General features: G+C 49.0%; 1 protein-coding gene across 1 annotated transcript in view; it reads left to right on the top strand.

The window, feature by feature from the left end:
* LOC141110153 (indolethylamine N-methyltransferase-like) overlaps positions 1–20,282 on the top strand; it is a 73,410-nt gene that overhangs the window by 46,314 nt on the left and 6,814 nt on the right. The gene's annotated exons all lie outside the window — the stretch shown is intronic.

The following is a 20,282-nucleotide window of genomic DNA, read 5'->3' as shown; positions in this document are numbered from 1 at the left end:
ACCCCCCCTCTTATGAGGCCTCCCCCTCCCCCGCCTGTGCCCAGGCTTAAAGGGAAATTCCAGATGGAACCTCCTCAACAGACGAGGAGCAAAGACCTCAGATACAGTGATCCAAGACCTCTCCTCAGGACCAAACCCTTTCCAATGTACGAGGTACTGAAGAATGCCTTTACGGAGCTGGGAATCCAAAACTTGACTAACCTTGTACTTTAGATTATCCTCAGAAATCAGAACTGAGGTAGAGAAAGGACTTATTGAGGACTAAAGGCTTTTTAGGAATGGGTAAGGACACGTGAAGACCATCAGGAGTCTGAGCAGGATCCCCTAGACCCTTAAAGATGAGCTGGACATCCAACACAGGACCATCAGACTGGGTAGAGGTCAGTGGATCCCTGAGGTCAGGTTGGTTAGAAGGTGACGTGTCACAAGAGTTAAGCTGGATATCTGAAACACAAACAGAATGCAGAGAACCCTGAACAAGAGATTGAAAACCCCACCTGGCCGAATGAGGCAGTCTATCCAAAGGATGGATTGAGCCTCTTAAACAGGTTTGAACGGACGTAGTAGCAATAGGGTGAGGCCAGGTTACAGAAGGTCCTGAACAAGAAGCAGAAAGCTCACTGGGCATAGGCTGGACTGGTGCAGAGGCTGACTGAACAGCATCGCCAGGTGCAGCGACCACCAGAATTGCATCCCAGGGCGTAGCGACTGTGGAACTGGTGGATGAGTCAGCCTGGGTGTGTGTCCGAGGGGGTCCAGGGACAGGCAAAGGGAAATGGCCATGCAAACTGGAGTGACTGATCGGCTCAGGTTCAGAGGTGGGCTCCTCATCCAGAGTGCCACACAACCCAGAGAGTGCCTCAGCCCGACTATTGCAGGAGACATTCCAGAAATCGCTATATGCAGCGGGAAGAGCAGAAGATACTGGGATGGTGGCAACAGGAAGTTTCTCTTTTGGGGTAACCTCGAGTAGGCAGGAGGAGGAAACCCAAGTCAAGATCTGTCCAGCTGTCCAGTCAACATGTGGAGAATGGAGCCGTAACCAAGGAAGACCTAATATGTTAGGAGTTGAAGCCTTAGGTAAGACAAGGAAGGATATCCACTCCTGGTGGAGTGTCCCTACCGATATCTTAACAGGGAGGGTCTGTAAGCGGATAGGACCTCCTGGAAGAACAGTGCCATCAATCGCCAAGACCACCAATGGCGTTGTGAGAGGCAAAATGGTAAGTCTCATGGAAGATGCGCTTCCCCAGTCCATGAAATTGCCAGCGGCTCCGGAATGCCGAACAAGGGGAAGTGCCGACATGAAGGAACACAGAAAGGAGAAGACGAGAAGGTGAAGGTGATATTTCAGGGTCCAATACTCCACCTTCCAGATGTATTAGCCCTGAGCGTTCTTCCGGACAAAGAGAACAAGTATCACGAAAATGACCTTTGACGCCACAGTAGAGGCACAGGCCCAGAGTTCTTCGGGTGATAACTTGGTCTGGCCTAGCTGCATAGGTTCCTCAGCAGGCAGGAGGTGCTCCTCAGAACGAAGAGAAGGGACATGGAGCTCAAGCTGCCTAAAGAACAGGGAGTGCTGGCGTCTTTTTTCCAGGGCCTTCTCCTGAAAGCGAATATCGATCTGGTTACACAAGGTGATGACACCGTCCAGATCAGCAGGGAGGGATCTTCCTGCTAATTCATCCTTCACTCTATCAGAGAGGCCATGTAAAAAGGTTGCAACTAGGGCCTCATTATTCCAGCTCAGCTCAGCAGTCAAAGTACGAAAATGAAGAGCGTACTGTCCCACAGAAGCAGACTCTTGACGGAGACGTAAAAGGGCGCTGGCCACTGAGGAGACACGACCCGGTTCCTCAAAGATATTCTGAAAAAAAGGAAAAAGTTTTGGGACTTTAAATGAGGGATGCTCGCCTCCATCCCGGTCATTGGTTATAAAAAAAAGGAGGAGAAGTGGGACTTTAAATGAAGCACACAGCAGCACAACGCAGGTCAAGTGACCAAAATTCATTTATTTGGTATAATCCATGGTACGTCATGGAATGATTCTAAAAAATATATATATATATATTTTTTTTATAAAAGAATCATTCCATGACGTATGCTCCTGATGAGCGGTTGCTATACCGCGAAATGCGTAGAGCTTTGATTATTACCAATCTTCACATATCATGGAACACCAAGATTTCAATGATTCCATTTACCTCCATAAGTATCTGTCATGGCATTAAATCCTTTTTATTATTTGAATTATTTGAATTATTTGTCCTAATTTTCATGGCTCTCTTTGGATCTAATCACAGTAACAATTGTACACATGTATGTTGATTGTTATCTTTGCTCTCTGTGTGACAATGGATCATGACTTATTGTGCAATTTATGTGTATTTTATGTATAATCAATCCATGGTTTATTATATAGAGGCTTGATGCCCACAGCATTTTAGAGGTTGGATGCCCGAAATGTTTTTTACACACCATGGATTATACCAAATAAATGAATTTTGGTCACTTGACCTGCGTTGTGCTGCTGTGTGCTTCATTTAAAGTCCCACTTCTCCTCCTCCTTTTTTTTAATATTCCGAAAAAGTTTCAAGAAATCAGATAGGCTAGAAACCACTGGATCATTCAGTTCCCATAGAGGGGCAGCCCAGGCTAACACCTCGCCGGACAGGAGGCATATAATATAGGCTACCTTTGCCCGATCGGACAGTAAGTTTTGGGGCTGAAGCTCAAAATGAATTGTGCACTGGCTAAGGAACCCCCTGTAGGCCTTGGAGTCCCCAGAGAAACGGGCCGGAGGTGGCAGTTGTAATGAATGTGTGGCTGCGACTGGTGCGATAGGTACAGCAGCAGATAGCGGTTGAGGTTGTTGAACGGGAGGTCCTAATGAGGCCTGAACTTGTTCAAAATGAGAGGCCAAATCCTGAAGGAATCGCATCACCTGGGTCTGATGCGATTCCTGGGTCTCAAGTCTGCGGACTATGCCCTGTAATGAATCATCTGCAGGAAGCTGCACGTCAGCCGGGTCCATGGCTGATCAAACTGTCAGGTCACCTTGAGGCTAGGTGACAGATGCACTCTGTAGGAGTCGGAAGTGCACCGCTAGGTAGTGGACCCTAGGACTGACTGCTGCGGATTGAACCCTGGGAGGTTCAGGAAGCAGGTCTATTGGATCACTGACACAGATCCCACTGGGAGCTAGAGCATAGATTCCCCAGGGCGCGGAGTCTAAGAGCCAGCAGGTGTTCACCAGAGCCTCTAGTGGTGAAGATGGACTGCGCTGCAGTCTGGCTCCAGGTCGCGGCCCCCAGGGTCTCACAGCTCACGCTCAAGGTAGACTACAGGAGAAGAGGAAGGAGGGAGCAGGCTGGAACAACAAGGAAAGTAGAGGATAAGTCAAAGTCGGGGCCACAAGCAGACAAGGACAACAGAGTTCACGCCAAGGTTCAGGGTCACAGGCAAACAGGGATGGTCGGGGACACGCCAAAGGTCAGGGTCACGAGCAGACAGGAATAATTAAGTACAGGCCAAAGTCGGTAACTGGAATCAGACGTAGGAAACACAGGGAGTACACAAGAAAGCTAACACACAATGGTTGATCAGCACTGCTGGCTTGCAGTGCACAGGTTAATATAGGGTTCCCTGATAGGAGCTGTGGTGGAGCCATGCTAGAGGAGAGTTTATAAAAGCAGTCAGGTGAGGGTCAGCTGGTCTCTAAAGATGAACACATGGAGACAGGTAAGCTGACAGACAAACTCTATTGCATAACCATGACACCCAGGTTGAGGAAGGGAGTAACATCAGCCTAGAGAGAGGGTGTGCCCAAGAAGTTCAAGAAACTGGCAGTCATGTTCCCCCAGCTGCAGCATACTGCCATGTTTGCTGCAGTGATGAGGAGGGAGGGGATGATGAGGTCACTGACTCAACTTGGGTGCCTGATAGAAGAGAGGAGGAGGAGGCACATCTCCAACGAGGTAGGATGCCCTCCAGGGGGCAGCTTAAGGAAGGGCAGCCACCCTATTGCATCACACCGCAGAGCTAAGCAGGTGCAGGGCGCTGCTGACTCCCCGCATATTTTGAACAGTTCTTTGGTGTGGGCCTTTTTTGACACGTGTGCAGCAGATTGCACTGTTGCTGTTTGCAACATATGTCTGAAGCGTATCAAGCGTGGCCAAAACAGCAGCCGCTTGGGCACCACATGCTTGACCAGACATATGACGACCTCCCATGCAGTCCGTTGGCAACAGCACTTAAAAGACCCACATCAAAGAACAAGGCGGACCTCTCCTTGCTCCTCATCAGCTGGGATCTCCAACGCCACTATACCTCCAGTCCTCTCAGAAACCTGCACTGAGCGGAATGAAGGTATAGAAATAGGTGTCCCAAGTACTTGCAGCCAAACTGCTAGCGGTACACCAACATCGGATTTTAGCAGGCAAATTTCCCTACCCCAGTTGCTAAACCATTGAAAGAAATTCGCTCCCAGCCATCCAATGCTCAGCTTCTGAATGCTAGCTTGGCCAAATTGCTAGCACTGCAACTGCTGCATTTTCAGCTGGTAGACTCTTCCCCCTTTTTCGTTAATTTGTGGAATGTACTGTACCTCAGTGGCAGGTTCCCAAACGCCATTTCTTTTCACGGAAGGCCATTCCGGCTCTCTACCAGCATGTGGGAGGCAATGTCTTGGTCTCGTTGGACAGGGCGGTCAGCAGTAAGGTGCATATTACTGCTGACTAATGGTCCAGCAGGCATGAACAGGGAAGAGGAGGACTTCCTTACCGCTCAAGGCCCCCTTTATCCAGATACTAGTATTCCTGCAGGCCCGCACACACAGGAAGAAGAAGAGGAGGAGGAGGATTGTGTCAGCATGGAGGGGGGTCGTTTGCAGTTCCCAGAAACCCATGGAGTTGTACGTGTGTCAGAAACCATGAACCAGACCGAGACAGAAGTACAGTAAAATCACACTAGTTTATTAATACAAATAAAAAGGTAAATAGAGTAAGCGTAGTCAAAGCATAGCCAGAGTCCAGTAACCAGATCGGGTAGTCAGTAGGGTTGTCCCGATACCGATACTAGTATCGGTATCGGCACTGATACCGAGCATTTGCCCAAGTACTTGTACTCGGGCAAATGCTCCCGATGCTTCCCCTGATACCTGGACTGTCAGCGGTGATCGGCGCGTGGGGGAGTTACAAGCTTCTCCCCCCGCGGCTTTCAGCTGCTTTAGTGACATGCAGCGGTGATCGGTGCTTGTAACTCCCCCACACACGATCACCGCTGACTGACACCTCATCCTCCTCAGTCCCCCTCCGTTCCTCTGTCCCCCTCCGCTGTCCCCCTCCGTTGCTCTGTCCCCCTCCGTTGCTCTGTCCTCCTCCGTTGCTCTGTCCGCCTCCGTTGCTCTGTCCCCCTCCGTTGCTCTGTCCTCCTCCGTTGCTCTGTCCCCCTCCGCTGTCCTCCTCTGTTGCTCTGTCCTCCTCCGTTGCTCTGTCCCCCTCCGCTGTCCCCCTCTGCTGTCCCCCGTTCCGGCGTTCTTCTGTCCCCCTCTCCTTCTCTGTCCCCTCCGTTTTGCTGTCTCTCTCCGCTGTGTGAATGGACAGAGTCAGCTGACTCTGTCCATTCACATAACTGAAACATTGTAATCTTCTGTGATTACGATGTGTCAGTTTATGAATGGAGAGGAGCCGCTGTCTTCTCTCCATTCATTCTCAGTGCATCTGAGGCTGCAGAGAAAGGGACTGGGGAATCTCTATCCTCGGTCTCTTTCTCTGTCTCAAAGGGGAGATATCAGAGGTCTGTTAAGACCCCTGATATCTCACCAAAGCCCCCCAACAGGGCTGATTAAAAAAAAAAAAAACACACATATTGCAATAAAGAATAAAAAAAAAATTATTGTAAAAAAGAATTAATGTAAATGGGAAAAAAAAACACACAGACACCGTTCACCCCCCCCCCCCCAAAAAAAATAAATAAATAAAAAAAACAAAAACAAAAAAAAACACTGTCACGTGACATTAAAAAAAGTATCGGTAATCGGTATCGGCGAGTACTTGAAAAAAAGTATCGGTACTTGTACTCGGTCCTAAAAAAGTGGTATCTGGACAACCCTAGTAGTCAGCCAAGCCAGAGTTCAGTAACCAGATCGGGTAATCAGCCAAGCCAGAGTTCAGTAACCAGATCGGGTAATCAGCCAGGCCAGAAGTCATGGATCCAAGTAGAGGAACAACAAGCAGGATAAGGACCCTGAAGGGATGTCAGCAAGCAAGTCTTTAAACAGGAGCACAGGAGATGGTTTCTTGTGATGTGACCAAGGCGAAGGCAGAGATGAAGTGAGCTGGACGTCTTTAAGTAGGCAGGACTGACGAGCAGATCCACAACAGCTGGTTAACTGTGGAGAGAGAAGAGAGCTGGCAATTAGCCGACAGCTGAGCGACCAGCTCAGAGAAGGAAGGGCTGAGCCAGCCCTGACAAGGTGGCTGGGAGGAGGTGGTTGAGGATCAAGTGATCTTTAGTAACCCAGAGGACTCAGGATCGAATGCCTCTGCAAAACTACGCTGCATGGCCTCCCTGATCCTGCAAAGCCTGCAAAAGGACTCTAGGATTCGTAGTATCAAGGAGAGGGATTATTACTGGCTGGCAATTAGCTGACAGCTGAGCAAGCAGCTCAGAGAAGGAAGGGCTGAGCCAGCCCTGACAGTACCCCCTCCTCAACAACCCCTCCCCCTCGGAGGACCACCGGGCTTGAGGGGAAAAAGTCTATGGAAATCACGGAGGAGGGCAGGGGCATGTAAGGGAGCGTTCCTCCGGACCATACCCCTTCCAATGCACCAGGTACTGTATGCGCCCACGGAACCTACGGGAGTCAACAATGGATTGTACCTCATACTCCTCATGATTCTCAACCTGTATAGGGTGAGGACGTGGCACCAAGGTGGTAAAGCGGTTGCAGATCAACGGTTTCAATAAGGAGACATGAAACACATTTGAGATGCACATACTAGGAGGAAGGTCCAACGCGTAAGCCACTGGGTTAATCCTGCGAAGGATACGGAAAGGCCCAATAAACCGAGGTGCAAACTTCAGTGAGGGAACACGAAGTCGGAGGTTGTAAGATGACAGCCAGAGCCTGTCCCCAGCCTGGTAGGAAGGCGCAGGCAGGCATCTGCGGTCAGCATGGAGTCTGTACCTATCATTGGCATGACGCAAAGCCTCCTGGACTTGTGCCCAAGTAGAATGAAAACCAGGGAGATGCTCCTCTAGCGCAGGAAGGTTGGAAACCATAATTCGCCATAAACGGAGACAATCGGGAAGCAGAATTCAAGGCACTGTTGTGAGCAAACTCTGCCCATGGTAATAGGTCTGACTAGTTGTTGTGATGGTCAGAAATATAGCAACGTAGGAATTGCTCCAAGGATTGATTGGTTCGTTCTGTGGCCCCATTAGACTGTGGGTGATACGCAGAGGAGAAAGCAACCTGAATTCCCAGCTGTGCACAAAAGGCTCGCCAGAACCAGGACACAAACTGACTACCCCTGTCTGAGACAATCACCTTGGGTAGCCCATGTAAGCGAAAGATCTCCCGAGCAAAAATGGAAGCCAGTTCCTTAGAAGTGGGTAACTTTTTAAGTGGAATACAATGACACATCTTTGAGAACCGGTCAACCACCATAAGGATAACCGTGTTGCCTTGGGAGTTGGGCAACTCCACAATGAAATCCATAGACAAGTGGGTCCAGGGCCTCTCTCCATTGGGTATGGGTTGTAGGAGGCCCACTGGAAGGTGTTGTGGAGTCTTACTCCGGGCACACACGGAACAGGCAGCTACAAAGGCAGTTACATCAGCACGTAGACCACCAGAATTGTTGGGAAATGGCCCAAACGAGTTGATTCTTCCCAGGGTGGTCAGCTGCCTTGGGAGAATGGTAAGTCTGGAGTACGGCAGTACGGAGACACTCTGGGACAAAGTAGCGGTCACAAGGTTTCTCAGGAGGAGTATCGACCTGAGCAGCAAGAATTTTGTCACCCAAAGGAGAAGTGAGACTGGTGCGAACCGTAGCCAGAATGCGATCAGGAGGAATCATAGGAACCGGAACCGACTCCAACTTGGAAGTGGAGGAAAATTGTCGTGACAAGGCATCAGCCCTTACATTCTTAGTACCGGGTAAGAATGAGACAATGTAATTGAAACTTGATAAGAAAAGAGCCTATCGCGCCATTCTGGGAGAGAGGCATTTAGCCTCAGACAAGAATGTGAGATTCTTATGGTCAGTAAGAATGAGAACTGGCACAGTGGTACCTTCGAGGAGATGTCTCCATTCTTTCAGGGCTAAAATGATCACCAACAGCTCTCTGTCACCAATCTCGTAATTGCACTCCGCAGGTGACAATTTCTTGGAAAAGTAGCCACAAGGATGCATAGCACTCTCAGAGGTAGGACGTTGAGACAGAAAGGCACCAGTCCCAGAAGCATCAACCTCAAGGATAAAAGGTAACGTAGGATCAGGATGTGCCAACACAGGAGCAGAAACAAAGGCAGCCTTGAGACTTTCAAAGGCCCTAATGGACTCCAGAGACCAACTCTGTGGGTTACCATTCTTTCTGGTCATATCAGTCAGGGGCTTGACCACAGACGAGAAGTTACGAATAAACTTCCGATAATAGTTGGCAAAACCCAGAAAACACTGCAGAGGACATATCCCCACAGGTCAAGGCCACTGTAGGACTGCTGAAAGTTTCTCTGGGTCCATCAAAAAACCAGCAGTGGAAATGACAAGCCCAGGAATTTAATCTGTTCCCGACGGAACTCACACTTCTCCAGTTTACAATAGAGATTTCTGAAGCACACGACAGACATCTGTGTGGTGGCTCTCCAGGGACTTGGAAAATATGAGGATATCATCGAGATAAACCACCATACATAACTGCAACAAATCTCGGAGGACATTGTTAATAAATTCCTGGAAAACTGCCGGGGCGTTACAAAGGCCAAAAGGCATTATGAGGTACTCATAATGGCCTGTTCTGGTATTAAACGCAGTTTTCCACTCGTCGCCCTCCTTAATCCTCATGAGATTGTAAGCCTCTCTCAGATCAAGCTTAGTGAAAACCGTTGCTCCCTTGAGGAGGTCAAATAACTCTGTAATCAATGGAATCAGGTAGGCATTCTTAATGTTCACGCTCTTCTTCTCCACAAAGAAGAAACCAGCACCAGCAGGAGACGAGGATTTGCAGATGAAACCTCGAGAAAGTGCATCTGCAGCATACTCCTCTATGGCTTTATCCTCCAAGATCGACAAAGGGTAAACCCAACCACAAGGGGGAGTGGCACCAGGTTGAAGGTCAATTGCGCAATCATACGGCCGGTGTGGAGGCAAACTACCGGCTTGACCTTTGTCAAAGACATCGCTAAAATCATGGTACTGGCAGGGAGGAGAGTGAAGAGGTACATAGGACCTTGGCTACCTTCCGCATGTTTCACTGCATTGTGGTGACCAGGAGAGAACCTCAACACGTAGCCAATCAAAAGAGGGGTTGTGCCTCTGTAACCAAGGATAACCAATAACCAGCGGAAACTTAGGAGAGGAAATCACTTGGAATTGGATTATCTCATGGTGAAGAGCCCCTACAGCCATGGACAACAGAACCGTCTCATGAGTCACATGGGAAGGCTGTAGAGGTCTCCCGTCAAGAGCCTCAATGGCAATTGGAGTGTCACGCAGCTGCAGTGGAATCGAGTGCTTTGATACAAAGGCAGCATCAATGAACAGGCCTGCAGCCCCAGAGTCAAATAGAACCTGTATCTCGATAGACGACTTAGCCCAAAAAAGGTTGACCGAAACCAGGGGCTTATCCTTCTGGATAACTGGGGACGACACAACACCACCTAAGGTCTGTCCATGACAGGACCTCAAGGTTCGGGTGTTCCTAGGACGAGTAGGACAAGACTTCAAAAAGTGACCTGCCTGGCCACAATAAAGGCACAATCTCTCCCTCCTCCTAAAGGCTCTCTCATCCGCAGAGAGACACGTGAAGCCCAAGTGCATGGGTTCATCTTCACTGACTGACTCTGTACCAGGAGGCATGGGAGGTGAGGGAGGCAGAAGTGGGATTGCAAAGCTCGGAGGCAAACGTACAGGAGGCTTCCGCAAGTGCTCCCTAAAAGAAAGTCTTTCTCTGAGTCTGGAGTCAATGAGGATGGCAAACGAGATCAAGCTCTCCAGCTCAGTAGGTATATCTCGGGCTGCTATCTCATCCTTGATGGAATCCAAGAGACCATGAGAAAAAGCAGCCAAGCAACCTCTGCTGCCAGAGTATGGAACTCAATGGCGTAGTCAGCAACAGTTCTCATACTCTGTTTGATGGACATGAGGCACTTGGCAGCAGAAGCAGAGCTTGCGGGAACGTCAAATACCCCTTTAAAGGAGGCCACAAACTCAGGGTAACTCAAGACAACAGGTTTTTGCGTCTCCCGTAGAGGGTTAGCCCAGGCCAAGGCTCTCTCAGAAAGCAAAGATATCACAAACCCTTGAGGCGGGTGTCTGCGAATGGCGCAGCAGCAGGGACGGCCTGTAACTCAGGTTGTACCAGAGCAGCCACAGTGAGGGATTCCAGGTGATCCGTGTGACTCAGGAGCGTTTGTAACGCCATGACAAACTGATTCATGCGGTGATCTTGCTCATCCAATCTGGAAAAAATATTACTAGCAAGTGGATTGACTGTATCTTCTGAATTCATGGCCTTCGCCTACTGACAGAAACCATGAACCAGACCAAGACAGAAGTACAGTAAAATCACACTAGTTTGTTAATAAAAATAAAAAGGTAAATAGAGTAAGCGTAGTCAAAGCATAGCCAGAGTCCAGTAACCGGATCGGGTAGTCAGCCAAGCCAGAGTTCAGTAACCAGATCGGGTAATCAGCCAGGCCAGAAGTCAGAGATCCAAGTAGAGGAACAACAAGCAGGATAAGGAGCGAGAAGGGATGTCAGCAAGCCAGTCTTTAAACAGGAGCACAGGAGATGGTTTATTGTGATGTGACCAAGGCGAAGGCAGAGATGAAGTGAGCTGGACGTCTTTAAGTAGGCGGGACTGACGAGCAGATCCACAACAGCTGGTTAACTGTGGAGAGAGAAGAGAGCTGGCAATTAGCCGACAGCTGAGCGACCAGCTCAGAAAAGGAAGGGCTGAGCCAGTCCTGACAAGGTGGCTGGGAGGAGGTGGTTGTGGATCATGTGATCTTTAGTGACACAGAGGACACAGGATTGAATGCATCTGCAAAACTACGCTGCATGGCCTCCCTGATCCTGCAAAGCCAGCAAAAGGACTCTAGGATTCGTGGTATCAAGGAGAGGGATCATTACTGGCTGGCAACCTTTCTTGATCTACGTTACAAGGGTAAGGTTGTAGAACTTATCCAGCCTTCACAGAGGGAGCAGAGGATGAAACATCTTCGGGAGGCCTTGCAGAATAGTTTGTGCAATGCGTTTCCAGAGCCTGGGAGGTTACAATTTCCTGGTGCTGGACAACGTGTTGCTGAGGCTTCGTTCAGTCACAGAAACGGTGTTGGAGAAGGTGGCCGGCTGACCGATGCCTTCAGGCAATTCTTCAGTCCTCAGCGCCCAGGTCTGATCAGTTCCAGCAACCATCACCAACGTCTGAATTACATGGTGCAGGAATATCTAGGGGCAAGATCAGACTTGGAGACCTTTCACCAGAACATCCACTGGGTTACTCGGTCTTGAGGATGGACCATTGGCCAGAGCTTGCTCAATATGCAATTGAGCTACTGGCTTGTCCTGCATCCAGTATTCTTTCTGAACGCACATTCAGTGCTGCTGGAGGCTTTGTAACCGATCACAGAGTGTGCCTGTCCACAGACTCTGTTGATCGGCTCACATTCATAAAAATGAATCAGTCTTGTATCACCAGCTACCAAGCACCTGATGCTGATGTAAACAAATGATTTTTCCATGGATGTGAGATCCCTTGAAGACTGCATATGCTGAGTAGGGATGAGCTTCGTGTTCGAGTCGAACCCATGTTCGACTCGAACATCGTCTGTTCGCCGAATTGCGAACGATATGGGCTGTTCGTGCCAAATTGGCGTGGCGCGTCACAGCCCATAATTCACTGCGGCATCGCAGTGCATTGCTGGCTGATGATTGGCCAAGCATGCACTATGACCCGCATGCTTGGCCAATCACAGCGCCGTCAGTAGAAAGAGCTGTAATTGGCCAAAGCCAGGGTGGCTTTGGCCAATTATGGCTCAGGGGGTTTAGAACACGCCCCACACTATATAAGGCCACCTGCACTGCGGCCCTGTGTAGTGTGTTCCGGTGTGCTTAGAGAGAGAGAGAGACAGTGTCATTTCATTTGAGCTAGCTAGATTAGGCAGGACAGCTGCGTTAGCTGCACTTACAGTGTTAGCTGCACTTACAGTGTATTGTATATATATATGCATCCCAGGTGTTGTGTATATATATATATATATATATATATATATATAGTGTAGTGAGTCCTCCTCACCGTGTTCAGTTAAAGCTACAAGTTAGTTTAGTGTGACCTCTGCACAGGGTTCAGCTAAAACTACAAGTTAGTGTAGTGCGTCCTCCTCGCAGTGTTCAGCTAAAGCTACAAGTTAGTTTAGTGTGACCTCTGCACAGTGTTCAGCTAAAGCTACAAGTTAGGGTAGTGCGTCCTCCTCACAGTGTTCAGCTAAAACTACAAGTTAGTGTAGTGCGACCTCTGCACAGTGTTCAGCTAAAGCTACAAGTTAGTGTAGTGCGTCCTCCTCACAGTGTTCAGCTAAAACTACAAGTTAGTGTAGTGCGACCTCTGCACAGTGTTCAGCTAAAACTACAAGTTAGTGTAGTGCGACCTCTGCACAGTGTTCAGCTAAAGCTACAAGTTAGTGTAGTGCGTCCTCCTCACAGTGTTCAGCTAAAGTTAGAAGTTAGTTTAGTGTGACCTCTGCACAGTGTTCAGCTAAAGCTACAAGTTAGGGTAATGCATCTTCCTCACAGTGTTCAGCTAAAGCTACAAGTTAGTGTAGTGCCTCCTCTGAACAGTGTTCAGCTAAAACTACAAGTTAGTGTAGTGCGACCTCTGTACAATGTTCAGCTAAAGCTACAAATAAAGTGTAGTGCGTCCTCTGAACAGTGTTCAGCTAAAACTACAAGTTAGTGTAGTGCGACCTCTGCACAGTGTTCTGCTAAAGCTACAAGTTGGTGTAGTGCATCCTCTGAGCTACCTGTAAGAAGGTTGGGGGTGTTTTCCTGATCCTATCACTACCGCAGGCAGCTAAATAAGCTACAAGTTAGTTTTTTGCGAGCTCTGCACAGTGTTCACCTAAAGCTACCTGTCTAAGGTTGGTGGTGTTTTCCTGATCCTATCACTACCGCAGGCAGCTAAATAAGCTACAAGTTATTTTTTTGCGAGCTCTGCACAGTGTTCACCTAAAGCTACCTGTAGAAGGTTGGTGGTGTTTTCCTGATCCTATCACTACCGCAGGCAGCTAAATAAGCTACAAGTTAGTTTTTTGCGAGCTCTGCACAGTGTTCAGCTAAAACTACAAATAAAGTGTAGTGCGTCCTCTGAACAGTGTTCTGCTAAAGCTACAAGTTAGTGTAGTGCGAGCTCTGCACAGTGTTCAGTTAAAGCTACCTGTAGAAGGTTGGTGGTGTTTTCCTGATCCTATCATTACCGCAGGCAGCTAAATAAGCTACAGGTTAGTTTTTTGCGAGCTCTGACAGTGTTCACCTAAAGCTACCTGTAGAAGGTTGGTGGTGTTTTCCTGATGTAGAAGGTTGGTGGTGTTTTCCTGATCCTATCACTACCGCAGGCAGCTAAATAAGCTACAAGTTATTTTTTTGCGAGCTCTGCACAGTGTTCACCTAAAGCTACCTGTAGAAGGTTGGTGGTGTTTTCCTGATCCTATCACTACCGCAGGCAGCTAATTAAGCTACAAGTTATTTTTTTGCGAGCTCTGCACAGTGTTCACCTAAAGCTACCTGTAGAAGGTTGGTGGTGTTTTCCTGATCCTATCATTACCGCAGGCAGCTAAATAAGCTACAAGTTATTTTTTTGCGAGCTCTGCACAGTGTTCAGCTAAAGCTACCTGTAGAAGGTTGGTGGTGTTTCCTGATCCTATCACTACTGCAGGCAGCTAAATAAGCTACAAGTTAGTTTTTTGCGAGCTCTGCACAGTGTTCAGCTAAAACTTCAAGTTAGTGTAGTGCGAGCTCTGCACAGTGTTCAGCTAAAGCTACCTGTAGAAGGTTGGTGGTGTTTTCCTGATCCTATCACTACCGCAGGCAGCTAAATAAGTTACAAGTAGTTTTTTGCGAGCTCTGCACAGTGTTCAGCTAAAGCTACCTGTAGAAGGTTGGTGGTGTTTTCCTGATCCTATCACTACCGCAGGCAGCTAAATAAGCTACAAGTTAGTAAACTTGTAGCTAAATAAGCTACAAGTTAGTTTTTTTGCGAGCTCTGCACAGTGTTCAGCTAAAGCTACCTGTAGAAGGTTGGTGGTGTTTTCCTGATCCTATCACTACCACAGGCAGCTAAATAAGCTACAAGTTAGTAAACTTGTAGCTAAATAAGCTACAAGTTAGTTTTTTGCAAGCTCTGCACAGTGTTCAGCTAAAGCTACCTGTAGAAGGTTGGTGGTGTTCTCATACTACAGGCAGGCAGTTCAGTTGATTTTGCTAGCTGCAGTATCAGTAAATATATATATATATATATATATATATATATATATATATATATATATATATATATATATATATATATATATCCCAGCTTAGGGCACCTACAGGCCATTAGTATGTCTGGAAGACCAACAAGGAGAGGCAGACAGTCACAAGCCAATAAAGGAGGGCAAGCAGGCTCTGTGTCTAGACGGTGCATCCTCATCAGCACGTGGCCGTGGGACACGCTTGGCCTTTTTTTCGGCAGCTGGCCGTGTTGAGCCGCAACATGCGGAAGACTTGGTCGAGTGGATGACCAAGCCGTCCTCATCCTCCTCATCCTCTCTCACCCATGCTCAGGGTACTTTGTCTGGCAAAGCAGCTGCCAACGCGGCCTTTTCCCTCGGCTCAGTGGCATCAGTGACTCCTTCCCTAGCCCCACCATGTCCTCCTGAGGAGTCCCTCGAACTGTTTGACCACAGTGTTGGGTACATGCTCCAGGAGGATGCCCAGCGTTTAGAAGGCTCTGATGATGATACTGAGCTAGATGAAGGCAGTAACGTGAGCACGGACGGGGGGGTGCCCAAGAAGGACAGCAATCTGGCAGTCATGCTCCCCCTGCTGCAGCATACTGCCAGGTTTGCTCCAGTGATGAGGAGGGAGGGGATGATGAGGTCACTGACTCAACGTGGGTGCCTGATAGGAGAGAGGAGGAGGAGGCACATCACCAACGAAGCAGGATGCCCTCCAGGGGAAAGCCTAAGGGCAGCACACTGACTGTATCACACCCCAAAGCTCCGCATGTGCAGGGCGCTGCTGTCTCTGCGCGTTATTCCAAAAGTTCTTTGGTGTGGGCCTTTTTTGAGATGAGTGCATCAGATCGCACCGCTGTTATTTGCAACATATGTCTCAAGCGTATCTCGCGTGGCCAAAACATCTCCCGCTTGGGCACCACATGCTTGACCAGACATATGTTGACCTGCCATGCAGTTCTTTGGCAAGCGTATCTAAAAGACCCACACCAAAGAACAAAGAGGACCTCTCCTTGCTCCTCATCAACTGAGATCTCCAACCCCACTATACCTTCAGTCCTCTCTGAGACCTGCACTGAGAGGAATGAAGGTGTAGAATTAGGCGTGTCACAGCCAAGTACTTGTGGGCAATCTGCTTTCGGTACACCAACGTCAGATTGTACCAGGCAAATTTCCCTGCCCCAGCTGCGGTTCCTCAGTGGCAGGTAGCCAAACGCCACTTTTTCTCACGGAAGGCAATTCCGGCTCTCTACCAGCATGTGGAAGGCAATGTCCATGCCTCGCTGGACAGGGCGGTCAGCGGTAAGGTGCATATTACCGCTGACTCATGGTCCAGCAGGCATGGACAGGGATGTTACCTAAGTTTCACCGCGCATTGGGTGACTCTGCTGGCAGCTGGGAAGGATGCAGGACAAGATGCAGTAGTGTTGGAGGTTGTTCCGCCACCACGCCTCCAAAATACCACTACTAATGATTGTGACACACCTCTCTCCTCCACCCCCTCCTCTTCTTCTTCCTCCATGGCCTCTTCCTGTGCTTTGTCCTCGGAACCAGTGGTGCTCCGTAGCCATTCAAGAGGCTACGCAAGTATGCAGGCCAAAAGATGCCATGCGGTGCTTGAGCTGGTGTGCTTGGGGGACAGGAACCACACTGGGGCAGAGGTTCTGTCAGCTCTGCAGGGGCAGGTTCAGAGGTGGTTGACGCCAACTTAAGGCAGGAATGGTGGTTTGCGACAATGGCACCAACCTCCTCTCTGCCCTCCGACAGGAACAAATGACCCATGTGCCCTGTTTGGCTCACGTCCTTAACTTGGTGGTGCAGCGGTTCTTGGGCAGGTACCCGGGCTTACAGGATGTCCTGAGGCAGGCCAGGAAAGTCTGTGTGCATTTCCACCGGTCATATAATGAAAGCTTGGCTGGCAGACCTCCAAAAGGAGTTTAACCTGCCCAAGAACCGCCTAATCTGTGACATGCCCACCAGGTGGAACACAACGTTGGCCATGCTGCAGCGGCTGCACATGCAGCAGAGGGCCATCAATGAGTACCTGTGCGACTATGGCACCAGGACAGGTTCAGGGGAGCTTGTTTTTTTTTCCCCATGCCAGTGGGCCATGATCAGGGATGCATGCAATGTCCTGTCACCATTTGAGGAGGCCACGAGGATGGTGAGCAGTGACAGTGCATGCATCAATGACACTGTCCCCCTTGTCCACCTGTTGGAGCACACGCTGCATGGAATAATGGACAGGGCACTTGAGGCAGAACAGAGGCAGGAAGAGGAGGACTTCCTTACCTCTCAAGGCCCCCTTTATCCAGACAGTGTTCCTGCGTGCCCACCGATCACACAGGAAGAGGAGGAGGAGAGGAGGAGGAGGATTGTGTCAGTATGGAGGTGGAGCCTGGCACTCAGCATCAGCAGCAGTCTTTAAGGGATCAGTCCCAAGAAACACATGGACTTGTACGCGGCTGGGAGGAGGTGGCTGCGGACCATGTCGTCCTTAGTGACCCAGAGGACTCCGGACCAAATGCCTCAGCAAACCTAGGCTGCATGGCCTCCCTGATCCTGCAAAGCCTGCGTAAGGATCCTCGTATTCGTATTATCAAGGAGAAGGACCAATACTGGCTGGCAACCCTCCTTGATCCATGTTACAAGGGTAAGGTTGCGAACCTTATCTTGCCATCGCAGAGGGAGCAGAGGATGAAACATCTTCGGGAGGCCTTGCAGAAAGGTCTGTGCAACGCGTTCCCAGAGACTGGGAGGTTACAAACTCCTGTTTCTGGACAACGTGTTGCTGAGGCTTCGGTCAGTCAAAGCAGGAGTGGTGGAGAAGGTGGCCGCCTGACCAATGCGTTCAGACAATTTTTTAGTCCGCAGCCGCAAGGTATGATCGGTTCCAGCAACCAGACACAAAAAATGAGGAAAGTGCACCAAAAATAAGCCACGTCCATAAATCATTGAGGATACAAAATAAGGTAGTACTGAGTATTACCAGGGAGGTGGACTTTTTAGGCTAAGGAACAGTGGAGAAGATATAGCAGTATAAAAAAAAACAGGGGCTGAAAAATTAGGCCTTAGGCACTGGTGCTGGTGCCACAACACTGCAACCCCTCACAGATACTCTAGTTGGAACACAGGAACGAGCCCTGCTACAAAGTATTGCATCAAAAATTGTAATTACATGCCCAAATAAAACACACGTGTGTGCAGTGTATTGCTGTCTCCCAGGGGCACGCTGGATTATTTGTATCCTGAATATGCAGCGATGGGATTGTATTGAGCCTTCAGCATTGCTGATACTAAATCCAGGATCTAAGTGGTGCATCCGGTGTTGGCCCTCCTCCCTCTAATGGCTGCTCCCTTAATTAGGAATATTGTTTACATGCCCCTGCTAAGATATTTAGCTATATCTAATATACTTTCTTACTGCTGATTGAACTTTCTCATGCTACCGTGACTTGCATGATTTTGCATTCCAATTTAAGATAGAGAGACATATTCCCTTCTCTGTCTCATCTGTGAACCTTGGCCATGTCCTGAAAAAGCCTAATGGTGAAACGCGTAGACATACATGGGCTCACTGCACAATAATCATAGATGCTATATGTTACAATTGTCATTGTTTTTTAGATATTGTATTTTTCAATAAATTTATATATTTTTTATACTGCTATATCTTCTCCACTGTTCCTTAGCCTAAAAGTCCGCCTCCCTGGTAATACTCAATACTACCTTATTTTGTATTTTCGGTTCCAGCAACCATCGCCAGCGTCTGTTTTACATGGTGCAGGAATACCTAGGGGCAAGATCTGACTTGGACACCTTTCCCACTGAAAATCCTCTGGGTTACTTGGTCTTGAGGATGGATCACTGGCCAGAGCTTGCACAGTATGCAATTGAGCTACTGGCCTGTCCAGCATCCAGCGTTCTTTCAGAATGCACATTCAGTGCTGCTGGAGGCTTTGTAACCAATCACAGGGTGCGTTTGTCCACCGACTCGGTCGATCGACTGACCTTCATAAAAATGAATCAGTCTTGGATCACCACCAGCTACCAAGCACCTGATGCTGATGTAACCGAAAAATTTTTTTTGAAATCTCAGATCCCTTCAAAGACTGCCTATGCTGATGCTGAGTGACTATCCTGAGTAATTATCCTCTTCCTCCTCAATGATCACGCTGATAGCTTGTAAGAACATTTTTGGTTCTGGGCGCCGCCACCAGTGCCTAAGGCCCAATTTTTCAGCCCCTGTTTAACAGAGGTGTGTAATTACAATTTTTGATGCAATACTTTGCAGCAGGGCTCATTCCTGCATTCCAACTAGAGTATCTGTAAAGGGGTTGCAGTGTTGTGGCACCAGCACCAGTGCCTAAGGCCTAATTTTTCAGCCCCTGGTTAACAGGGGCGTGAAATTACAATTTTTGATGCAATACTTTGCAGCAGGGCTCGTTTATGCTTTCCAAACTAGAGTATCTGTGAGGGGTTGCAGTGTTGTGGCACCAGCACCAGTGCCTAAGTCCCAATTTTTCAGCCCCTGTTTAACAGGGGCATGTAATTACAATTCTTGATCTAATATTTCACATCAGGGCCCGTTTCAGCACCCACCAAGAGCCAGTGAGGACTTACAGTGTTGTGGCACCAGCACCACCACCAAAGGCCCAATTTTTCTGCCCCTGTTCAACAGGGGCATGTAATTACTATTCTTGATCTAATATTTCACAGCAGGGCCCTGTGAGGGCTTACAGTGTTTTGGCCACAACAACACCTAATGCCGCGTACACACGGTCGGACTTTCTATCCTACTTGGTCCGGCACACTTTCCGACGGACTTTGTCCGCCAGGTGCGCCGGACTTTAAAACGGACGGACTTGCCCACACACGCCCGGACTTTCCGGCGGGCTAAGTCCGCCCGTCTTTCCGCCGGACTTTCGCCGGACTTTCAGAATGAACGGACTTGCCCACACATGGACAAGTCCGTTCATTTTGAACGTGACTCAGGTGCGACGGGACTAGAAAAGGATGTCAATCTTGCCGCTTTTATCGGCGAGATTGACACCTTGCGAGCCCCGTCGCGGGGCATACCAGGCCTTTAGGTCTGGTATGGATTATAAAGGGAACCCCTTACGCCGAAAAAACGGCGTGGGGTCCCCCCTAAAATCCATACCAGACCCCGATCCGAGCACGCAGCCTGGCCGGTCAGGAAAGGGGGTGGGGACGAGCGAGCGCCCCCCCCACCTGAACCGTACCAGGCCACATGCCCTCAACATGAGGGGTGGGTGCTTTGGGGGAGGGGGGCCACCCTGCGGGCCCCCCCCACCCCAAAGCACCTTGTCCCCATGTTGATGAGGACAAGGGCCTCTTCCCGACATTCCTGGCCGTTGGTTGTCGGGGTCTGCGGGCGGGCGATTATCGGAATCTGGGAGCCCCCTTTAATAAGGGGGCCCCCAGATCCCGGCCCCCCACCCTATGTGAATGAGTATGGGGTACATGGTACCTCTACCCATTCACCTAGGGAAAAAGTGTAAGTAATAAAACACACTACACAGGTTTTTAAAATATTTTA

The sequence above is a fragment of the Aquarana catesbeiana genome, linkage group LG10 (assembly GCF_042186555.1).
Source record: "Aquarana catesbeiana isolate 2022-GZ linkage group LG10, ASM4218655v1, whole genome shotgun sequence".
Taxonomy (NCBI): domain Eukaryota; kingdom Metazoa; phylum Chordata; class Amphibia; order Anura; family Ranidae; genus Aquarana; species Aquarana catesbeiana.
This window is presented reverse-complemented; position numbering and strand designations above follow the sequence as displayed.